General features: G+C 45.3%; 1 long non-coding RNA gene across 2 annotated transcripts; it reads left to right on the top strand.

Annotated features, from left to right (window-relative positions):
- Window positions 1–3603: 3603 nt before the first annotated feature.
- On the top strand, window positions 3604–9951 carry LOC139049848 (uncharacterized). Of its 2 annotated transcripts, XR_011508618.1 has the most exons (4): window positions 3604–3745; window positions 6383–6481; window positions 7421–7548; window positions 9575–9951. It is a non-coding gene; the product is annotated as an uncharacterized lncRNA (long non-coding RNA). The 2 variants fall into 2 exon arrangements; XR_011508617.1 differs by lacking the exon at window positions 3604–3745 and having other exon boundaries at window positions 6286–6481; window positions 9575–9944.
- Window positions 9952–10884: the final 933 nt, after the last annotated feature.

Below are 10884 nucleotides of genomic sequence, written 5' to 3'. Positions count from 1 at the left end.
CGTTAGGCGCGTGAGGCATCTTGTTTTTATGGCAAAGTCTTTTATGAAAGGTCTGAAAGGTCCTGCTAATCCCAAAAACACACGCAATGAGTGGACGTCATATGGTTTTACCAGTTGGGATATCCTCTCAACGGACTCTTGTTTCGTGCTTTTGGTAGTACAATCAAAGACTCTTCCAAGAAACACAACTTTTCTTTGAAAGAACGCACTTTTCTTAAAATTAACCTTGAGGTGTGCCAAGCTCAAGGCATTTAATACCTGGGACAGGTGTTCCTGATGCTCTGCCTCTGTTTTGGAGAAGACGATAATATCGTCGATGTACACGTTACAAAAGACACCTAGGAAAGGCTTCAGGACTTCGTTCATTATCTTCTGGAACCATGCTGGTGAGTTTTTCCAGCCGAAAGGAAGCCGGTTATACTCGTACAGGTCGAAGGGCGTGATAAAAGCAGTGTACATTTTTGTTTCTTCGGTTAGCGGGATCTGCCAGAAACCTTTGCACAAGTCAATACGTGAAAAACATCGGCAACCACCTGTCTCATCTATAATCGTGTCTATCTTCGGCATGGGAAATGGTATAAGCTCTGTCTGGCGGTTGAGAACCCTGTAATCTGTGCACAGTCTGAAAGTTCCATCTTCTTTCGGCGCAATAGTTATGGGAGAGGCGAAGGGTGACACCGAAGGCCGGATTATATTCGCGTCTAGCATCTCCTGCAATTCCTTCTTCAACCATATCTTGCGCTCTCTTGACATGTTATAAGGCGATTTTCGGATGACAGTCTTGTCGGTTAGTTCGAAAGGCACCTTGTGTGACGTCATCGCTGGTGGGTAGCTTCCTATGCATACCAGTTCAGGATAGGTCGTTGCAATATCCCTCGCGCACTTGACAACTCGCAGGTTATCTTTTCTATCAGGCTGTGTCTCTTGCCTTGATAGTCCTTCCACTAAAACAGCATCGTCCAGTAAACGTTGATTTTTAGTTTCTTTATATCTGGTCTGGATAGCAGAAAGTCATACGTCACCCCCTCAATCACCAGTACTTCACTCTCTATTTGATGACCTTGGAACTCGATGTTTACTGAGGCCCATTGATTATGCATTGTCACTTTTCCGTCGTAGCCTTGCACCCGTAGTACTCTTCCACTATGCAGGTGAATTGCATCTACCAGCTTGGCATTAATTATAGACACAGAGGCACCGCTGTCAACCAAAGCCATCATATGTCTGTTTCCCACTTTGACAGGGATGTGAAGTAGGCTAGAGCAAGTTAAATAAACAGTCTCAGTTGTGGTCATCGGGTCGGACTGATCACCCTTGTTTATCAGTTTTGTTGTCGTCGGAGCCTCTTTAGCGTCCGAAAGGAGGGGAACGGGGTCGCTGTCGACGTTATGCACCCGACCTCTGGGAGCGCGCCAACCCAAGTTCTCTGTGCCGCCTGCAAGGCGGCGCGGTTCTCGCTGATTACGGCTTGACCAATCCGCGCCGGACCGTGTGAAGCGACCGCTTGAGCTAGCGTTTATATTTTCTTCTGAAGTAAATGATATGTCGTGAAGGCACTCCAGGAGCCCGTCCATAGTTTTAGGTGACCGTATTTGCACTTGCTTCAGGACTTGCGCGTGCAGTCCGTGCATTATTAGTGCTACTACGGCAGACGGAGGAAGCAGAGGCTCGGCCAGCTTTAAAAGGCGGCATTTGTCAAAGAAATACTCGACGAGGGAGCCTTGCTTGAATTTGAAATTAAGCGCGGCGTCCCACCTTTGCACTGGGTTGCTTCGGAATGTCGTCAAGAATTTTTCTTTCCACTGATTCCAAGAGTTGCCAGCCTCTTCAATAATGTGCAAATCATACCACTTCCGTGCAACACCGCTTAAGTAACTACGCATGTTAGTAATCTTGTCCTCATTAGAGTGCCAGTTGTTCTTCCCAGCAGCATAGTCATAGAATTCAAGCCAACCTTCTGGACTTGATGACATGCCGTCGAATGCATCGGGTTCTACAAATTTAGTCACTGACTTCTCAGCGTTTAAAGAGCTTATAAGCGATGTCACCAGCTGGTTTTGTTGCGAAATCTGTTCTTGTTGTAGCCGAAGTGCTTTCAAAACGAGGCTCACCTCTTCCGTCGACGACTGTGATCCAGAGTCCTGTCGACGCATCGGTTGAAGAACTAATTCGTCGAAGATCACCAGAGGCAAGTTCACGTTCACAGCACCCTTCCGACGTAGTTCATCAGGGTCCATGGAAGCCTTCTCTAAATCCAGGTTCATGAGTTCTGCCGAGTTGAGTTCGCGAGGTAGTTCCACCGCTGGTTCATCTTCAGCTTGGTATCTCGAAAAGATGATCTTGTCCGCGGAGGTCTCCTCAAGGAAAAATCTCACCCACATGTTGGAGTTCGCTGTCGGCTGCGCCAAAATAATGTAGCGTTCCTATTTAAAGGACACAGTAGACGTAAAGCATTGCTGTGGAACTGGCGTCCATCTTGTCTACATTTTTATTCCCACTTCATTCTTCTCTTCTCCTGTCTCCCGGTTCTCGCGCTTCTTCATCTTCTATTCGAAGGCTCATACCGCTTCATCACTTACAATTCCATTATCATTATTTTTCGTGCTCACAGGAATATTAACATGCAATTAAACACTTCTAGAAAAACTGCAGTAGCAGAGCGAAAACACGAGAGCAACTTGCGCAATTCTGCACTAGTATTTCGGTGCCCTTAATAGCCCAACAAAAAGTGGTGAAATGGAAGAAGCTGTTTGGATACATTGCTGAACAAACAGGGACTTGCTGTTGGACGAGCCTCTGCTGTACAATGGCATCAACATACAATTTGCATGGTGAATCCATAAAGAAGACTTATAGAGGCGAGATCACGTTGGAAGTTCTCAAACCCGAATTTCCACGTACCTTGCCTAATTCATTCAGAGGCTTACTAAGCTACTGATCTGCTTTCTAAGTGCATCCTCAAATACAGCTTGTAAGGCTGAGCCTATATATTAAGGGCTGGTGTCGTCAAAGCTGTAATTTCTTATCCAGAGCATACGCACTTGTAAACGCAGTCTTCAGTCTCCTCATGAATGTTTACGCGTCGCTGTCGCACGACCAAGATGTGAGCGTCTTTATCGAGCCATGATATCGCTGAAACTACGCTGTGACCTCGCAAAGTTGCTTCGTTCGGACGCAGCGAATAATCTAATCGCACCAGCAGAAGAGCGCCGATCGTCTCGCTCACGGTCCCGATTTGTGTACTGTACCCTCAGTGATGCAGCACAGACTGCGCCCCCCACCCCAAAATAAAATGCCCCCCACGAAACGTAGTAGTAACTGCCCGCCTCACCGCTCTAGTTAGAGACCACAACGAAGCAGCAGCAAACAGGCGGCCATGCGAGCAAGCAAACCTGTCAGAATAAACGTTCAATTTGCGCGGCCACCCCATGCCCAATGAAAAGCGACCGGAAGTGACGGCCGACGCTGTACCATCACTTCGGCGCGCGGCACGACGGGAAGGCGGAAGCTGCGCCATCATGCTCGTTTTCGCGTGCGTTCGCGGCGCGCGCTGTGCGAAGTAATTTTAAACGTGTGATTAGTTTTGCGCGCTGGGTAGAAAAAGATGTGGCCCATGCTTTGTGTATTACTCGTGCCCCACTTCAAAGCAAAGCGTTCGTACGCACTGGAAGATGGATCCACGAAGGCTGAAACGAGAAGTTGCAACGTGCCCGGTCGGTAGTACTGGCATGATGGAAACTTTCAGGCAAGTGCCCGTTTATTTGGTATTTGTTTTGTTTGCTTTAGAAATATCTCACTGTGATCTCGTAGCATAATTCATAATTCGCTAATGTAAGAGCAAGAGCAGCTGCACTCTTACTAGGGCAAGTTAACTACCTCGATCGCGTCCCGTGTGACTAATGTTTGTGAAATCTACATCGGGCGTGGTGCGCCTGCATAGTTACGCTTTGTTTCTCAGCGCTTGAACGTTCATTGATGTGATTCTCTTGTGCGTTCAGCGCGGCTGCTTGTAATACGGTGGTTCGCACTTCAGTTAAATGTGGTCGACCACTTTTGCGTCGCGTAGAAAAAGGACTGGCCTAGCCACCTTTCGAAGGAACCGGCGCGGTATTGGCACAGAACACCTATACAAACTTAGAGAAGGGAAACTGTACCTTCCACAGTGCTACGGAAATAAGCGTAGCGGTGGCGTCGTGAACTAAAGTATGTGACCACGGGTGGCGCTGTACAACAGGAAACGGAAACGGGGTTTTGCACACGCTTTACCAGGTGTTCTGTGGCTTTACTGGGTTTCTGGCTGCTGCGCCTCGATCGTGCTCCCGCCAGTTTAGTTGCTGTGTAGCAAACGTAGCGCCTATATTAAGTAGGCGCTACGTTTGCTACACAGCAACCAAACTGGCGGGAGCACGATCGAGGCGCAGAATACATGTAGCGCTGAGTCATATCGAGTTAAGGCACACTCTGAACTGACTTTTAAGGGCATCCCGAGCGGTTTTTCGTTTATTACGCCGCCGTTACGCCGAGTTGTGCCGCCGCGCTCCAGCTGTTGCATTTCGTGTAGGGCTACTGACAAAATGCGGTTTCCAGGTGGCACGATGGCCTCGACTGGAATAAACGCACACGACACCAAAGATTGAGTAAGCCTGAAAATATTTTATTTGTATTTTACAAGTACAACAAAAAGCACACGTCTACGCATCCACACAAACGCGGTTACATAGTCAAGAACATAGGCAAGAAATGGCTCATTAATAAGGGCAGCACAAACGCACAAGAAAGAAGACCTAAGCTACAAAACGTACGGTCGGCTGCTAAGTATAATAATTTCCCTGTCACCGCGTGTCACTTTTATACAGCATCTTTACAGCACTACCAGGCCGGGTAGTTTGGCGGAAAGAACGCAACAGCTTACGGCCGTCAACTGCCTCTGTCATAATTATCCTAATCTCCGCATCAACGTCGTGCAAGTCCGCATACAGGCATCTGTATCTGAACCATATATGTGCCAGCTTAATACATGTGTAGTGAAATTATGACAACCACTGCGTCTTATCAAACGTATTGGTTTTGCAAATGCGCATTACAGCTGACGGAACGACATACTGTAAGTGAAGCACAAGAGAACAAGGACAAAAGGAGGATACAGCACTTGAAGAAATGAAGAATTAGTAGGCGTACAGGAAACAAGCGATGACGGAGAACACACAATGATCGGGTGTTCTGTGACATCGCTTTGCGTATTTACGGTGTTATGGAGATCAACGGCATAAAAACGTACCTTCAAGCGTACTCCCTCAACCTCCGCCGCATTCATTATGATAATCAACGCCTAAACAAAATGAGGCACTATTTTTTGCCAAGAGTAGACCTCTTTACAGCAAGTCTGTGTAATGACTCGCAGACGAAACCAGCATGCTTTCGAAAATGTTTTACCGCCGTAGTATTCGAACGCCAACGGCCAGGAAACACATCGATGCCAATAGGCTGTCGGCTGTCGGTGGTTAATCAAGTACAAAAACCTTGACGCTATGACTAAAAAGCAGCTTCAACAATCAAACTTAAAAAAAATCAACTGCCTATTTGCCTGAGGTAACAAAACATCCTTAGACACCTCGATTGTTTATGTCAATGGTGTGTGTAAAGTAAAAAATTCAGCATGTTCAGCGCCCCTAGCAGAAAAAGCACAAATTAAAGTATTCGACCAAATTACAGTATCTCCACTTGCGCGCTTACACTGAAACGCGCCTCTATTGATTTTTCGCCCTCTGTGGCCATTTGTTGAACTTGAGAGTGTACGGGGCCTGGTATTGGTTCTCCCTGAAGCGGTCGCGTGCTGCTGTTGCTGCTTGCCGGACGCCTTCAGCATTTTTTCGGCTCGCTGTCTCTGCGTGTGCGCGTGCTCGCGCTCGCCTTGATTTGTGTGTGCGTGCGTGCGTGTGTGCGCTCAGCTCAGCTCGCTTTGTGTGTGTGTGCGTGCGTGCGCGCGCTCGGCTCGCTGTGTGTGTGTGTGTGTGTGTGTGTGTGTGTGTGTGTGTGTGTGTGTGTGTGTGCGCGTGCGCGTGCGTGCGTGCGTGAGCGCGCCCCCGCGCGTTCAGTACATGCCGGTTCGTATGGGCCGGCGTGTTTGCGCGTGTCTAGTGCGTACGTGTTTTGTGAGTGTTGTCTGTGGGTCGCTGTGTGTGCGTACACGTGTTAGCGTGTCTGCCTGCATGCATGTATGTGTGCTTGTTTGTGTTCAATGTGCGCGTGCGCGCTTTTGTGTCTGCGCTTTGAGAGTGCGTATACTTGTGTGTGCGTGTGGGTGCGTTTTGTGTGCGTGCGTGTGTATTGCATGAGGCCGGTAGAGTTTTACTCGCAATAAAACTCTTCCGATTTGGTGCAGCGAATGTTCCCGCCTGAAAGCCGAGTTTGGTTTCAAGCCACCCTGGACAACTGCTGTATGAGGCGCCGTTTCTCGGGAGGACCAGTGGGAAGGCGCCAAGTATACGCTTCGTGCTTTTTCCTCCCATGCACTGATAAATCAATAGCCTTGTTTTTTATTGTGAAAGGAACGGTACATCCAGAGCATAAATAAATGATTAAGAAATCTGGTAGTGTGTTTTAAAGACGTGGATTTCCCATTAGCCCACATTTCTTTTGATGCAGACAACCGCTGAAATTGTTAGCGGCAGGTTATTCGAGACGTTCTACGTATATAGCAATTGTCTTCAGGAGCTTTAATGAATTTTGAAAATTTGAAGTGTTGTGCTTTAGAGGTATCATATACAAGCTTTAGGTCTCCGAGTAATTTGCATGCCCTTCGAGAGCTGTCGCCTATAGCCCTATTGAAATTCGTAACTACAGTTTAGAGCACTGGGGAAGCTAGAAGGCTTGTCCTGGCTCTCGAGAAAGTGTTTAATTGGGTGGTGTAGGTTGAGCAGTTTGGGGTTGGTAACACAAAGGATTTTTTATGCCTTAGCAGTAGGAGTGACACAGGATAAAAAAAATGTATGTGTGTCAAGCACAGGAAGCTGCTCATATTGTAGAAGCATGTGTGTGCGTGTGTGTGTGTGCGCGCCCATGCATGCGTTCGTGTGTGTGAATTCTCTCCTCAAAAGGGAGTATGTGTGTAAGTGAGCTATTTCATTGCTGGTCTGTTTGCCAAGAATTGGCAAGAAAACACAATAATCAATTTAACTTGAAATAATAAACTTCAAAGCATACTGGCGTACTGGCGACAGCAGCATACAAGCATGCAGCTGTGTGACAATCTTAATGCATGACCAACATCTGGAAGGAGGCTTGCTTCTTCAGTAAGCAGCACAAAGTCCATATTCTTGGCTTTTCTCGTTCAAACCAAAATGAGGCTCATTGCCAATGATCTTGTCTTTTGCTCTAATAGCATTTGTTTATCTTGTACTTAGAGCGTCGTTTCTCGCAGGTCATGCAGATGGTAGCAGCAATTTCACAATGCCCAGCCTTGGCGCCCCCCATCAAGAGCAAGCCACTTGCGTTTGCCTTCAGACAGATGGTTAATGTCTTCTTGAAAGCGGTTGAGAAGACAACATTGTAAGTAGATATAGTTGTGTAGTGTAATATAATAAGTCAAGTTATAATTTAAAACTCGGGCTCCTTGGCCGCCTAAGCTTGATATGATGTGCAGTTGTGTGTGGTTGTAAATATTGCCGATGGTACAGTGCATACTGCAGGTATGACTGCTGATCCAAAGTATACATTTGCATTTTCTTGATGGTCTTTCATAATGAGGATTTTCTTTGTGCAAGAATATTCACAGAATGCCAGGGCATTGTAGCATCATATTCTTTATTGTGCATTCACTGCTAATTTCGTATGACCTTCCTGCTACCAATTTATTTGCAGGAAAGGAATATTTGTTTACTCTCTGCAATGAACTTGTTATTTGCTCATTGCATTACACTCTTCTACCTTTAATTTATTCCCATATAATTATCAAAACCTTAAAATTTCAGCTGTTTTTATTTTGAATACAATATCAAAATCAAAATGCACCGGATTGCAATCTCGACTGCAAGGGATTTGAAGAAATTACAAGAAACCAGGACCTCTCGAGAGCGTTAAAAAAACGTTTCCGCAGGTAATGTGCCTAATTGTACTGAGCTAGCTGCTCACGAAAATTGCTAGCATATTTCATTTCACATAGTTTTGCAGGATATAGCAGGCCTATCATAGTCTCTGAGCACAACCTTACCTCATTTGCATCATGAAAATGTCTCGTGCTGAATTTGGGACAAGTTTTGAAAAATGAATGTATCATAATTTTGAAACTACACAAAGTATTGGTTGAGGCTAGACAGTTTTCAAACAACTTGACCATGTCGAACTTAGCCATTACAGGACGGAAAAAAAAACATGCACAGGAGCACTCATTCAATGAAATGTGATGCTTGTGGTTATTTTCCACATGCAAAATGTACTTTTAAGCGAGAGAGGGCAGGTAGCCAATTTACAACCATTGTGACTCATGCGGGTAGTAGCAACACAGGATGAGAAATGGTTGTGTCTCTGAGGTTCATTGAATATGTGAAAACTCATATACAGTACACCCCCCCACCCCCTATGAGGGGTAACCGTGCAATATGTTTTGGGCAAGAAAAACGATTGTTCTAGGAGACAAGAAATTTCAGGCTCTAGTTGAGAGGCTACAGAAAGAAGGACCATGTAAATAGTCACAGATTAACATAAACTGCATCGGAGTGGCATCACAGTTTAGAGCATGAAGTGGGAGCATGAGGAAGGATCATAAGTTTAAATAAGGGAATACTACTTGTCAGTGCATTGCCAAGCTAACCCATTGAAAGAAGGGGGCGTGCTCTAAGAAAAATAGTTGATCACACATGCTAAATTTTCGAGGAAAGTATGCCAAAATGCCCATTCTTACTAAATTAGTAAATAAGAAATACACGATAAATTTTAGGATGCAGAAAATGTCTAATAAACTGCATTGTAGAGTTGGATATTGTTGGGCTGGATGCATGTATTTCAGGGCAAATGAGAATGCCAGTGGGGATTCCCTCATTTTCATTTTGTGTGCACACTCTGTAAAACAGTTCTCTTTGTCTCCTAGTGTAATAATGTTGTGTAAAAACAGTCATTTTTTAAAGCCTTGTGCATTTAACTCTTAATGTGCCATATCCCGTAAGCTTCTCACCTGCAGTACTTATAAAGTGTAATGCAGATATATTGCAGATTTCATAACGTCAATTTTGTATTAAGGTCACATACGCACTCTTGGACAAATGTCTGTTGTTGAGAGATGTCATTGGTAGTCTTTAAACTTTATTCACTCTTATTTTCTATGGTGAAAAGGCTACTGTAAATTTATGTTTTTGCTGCTGTATGTACCTTGTGTTCACAATGACATAGTGGTTTAGCATTCACAGTAACATGCAATTCCTTAATTTGCAAAATAGAAACTTCTACCTTTCACTTGTCTTGCCCAGTTGCCTGAGCAGTGCATTCTGCCCAGTCACATTAATTATCATTTTTCCGCAAAGTTCGTGTGTAATTGCACGGTCTGAATTCTCATGATTCTCCTCTTATTTTGCTAATGCAGGATGCAAGATTCCAGCAATGCCATGCGCTGCATTTATTGGTCAAGATGCTCAGAGAATGGAGTCCCTGCACCTCGTGGTTAACCGTGAACATTTCTTTTTCTTTTGGAAAGCTAAAGGCCATTTGCTGCATCACTTGCATTTTTGCAGCTCAGATGTGTCCTATATTTTTCTAATTTTGAATCAATATTGGCTGTTCAGTATAAAAAATGACGTACAGCGTGAAGGACAAGGACTGCGAGAGACACACTCCACTGACTTTCAACAATATTTTATTGCGTTGCCACATCGTGTGTGTATACACAGAGGGGTCATGCGGAGAAAATGAAAGCCACTCGCAAGGGGTGTTCTAACAGCAAGTCATTGTAAAAAGAACATGGTCACTTGAATAAAAAAACATCACAATTTCTATCTGTTTAGATACAGAATTTCACTAGGGGTCAGCGTGATAGAGGGGCCACTAACGCACACACTACCCAGTTTTCTGGTGAAATCAGCTTCAATAATTTACCGGGTGAGCTGTGTCTCGCTGAAACTTCCGTATCTTAAAGAGGGGCATGCAGCCGCAGTCCCGGCAATGAATGCCCAAGTGGCCTTGAACAGTGTTATTGACGTTGTTATAGTGCTCTCTTAAACGATCATTTAGGCGCCTGCCTATCTGTCCAATATATTTACTGCCTCAAAATGGGAATTTGGTAAACCACATTCGTTGCACACATCGCAAAACGTTTTCTGTGCCCGGCAGAGCAACAACTCTGACGTGATTCAGGCGCGTTTACACACTTACAGAGCCTTGCCAGCTTTTCCGGGGCTGAGAAAAGGACTGCGATTTCTGTAGGTTCCCTAATCTTTTTTAGCCTATGGGAGACATCATGAACATACGGGAGCACTGCAAACCTGTGTCTTTCAACCGGCTGGTTCCTTGACCGAGCGCGCTCATCATGTTTTGTGCACTTCAGAAGCTGCTCCGCTATGCCTGAAATTAAGGCCAAAGGGTAGCCAACCCAAGAAAGGCAATCAGCCTGTGCAGCAACGCTATGTTGCATCTCGTGTGAGCAAGATTTATTGAGGCTGTTAAGGAGGCAAAGCTTTAAAATATCTCATTTGACTTTGTTGGACAGACAGGCAGGCGCCTAAACAATCATTTAGGAGAGCACGATAACAACGTCCATAACACTATTCAAGGCCACTTCGGCATCCATTGCTGGGACTGCGGCTGCGTGCCCCTCTTTGAAGGTACGGAAGCTTTAGCGAGACACAGGTCATCCGGGAAACTATAGAAGCAGATTTCACTAGAAAACTGGTTAGTGTG

Source organism: Dermacentor albipictus, chromosome 9 (genome assembly GCF_038994185.2).
Source record: "Dermacentor albipictus isolate Rhodes 1998 colony chromosome 9, USDA_Dalb.pri_finalv2, whole genome shotgun sequence".
In the NCBI taxonomy this organism is placed as follows: domain Eukaryota; kingdom Metazoa; phylum Arthropoda; class Arachnida; order Ixodida; family Ixodidae; genus Dermacentor; species Dermacentor albipictus.
The sequence above is the reverse complement of the archived record's forward strand: the minus strand, read 5'-3'. Positions and strand labels throughout refer to the sequence as shown.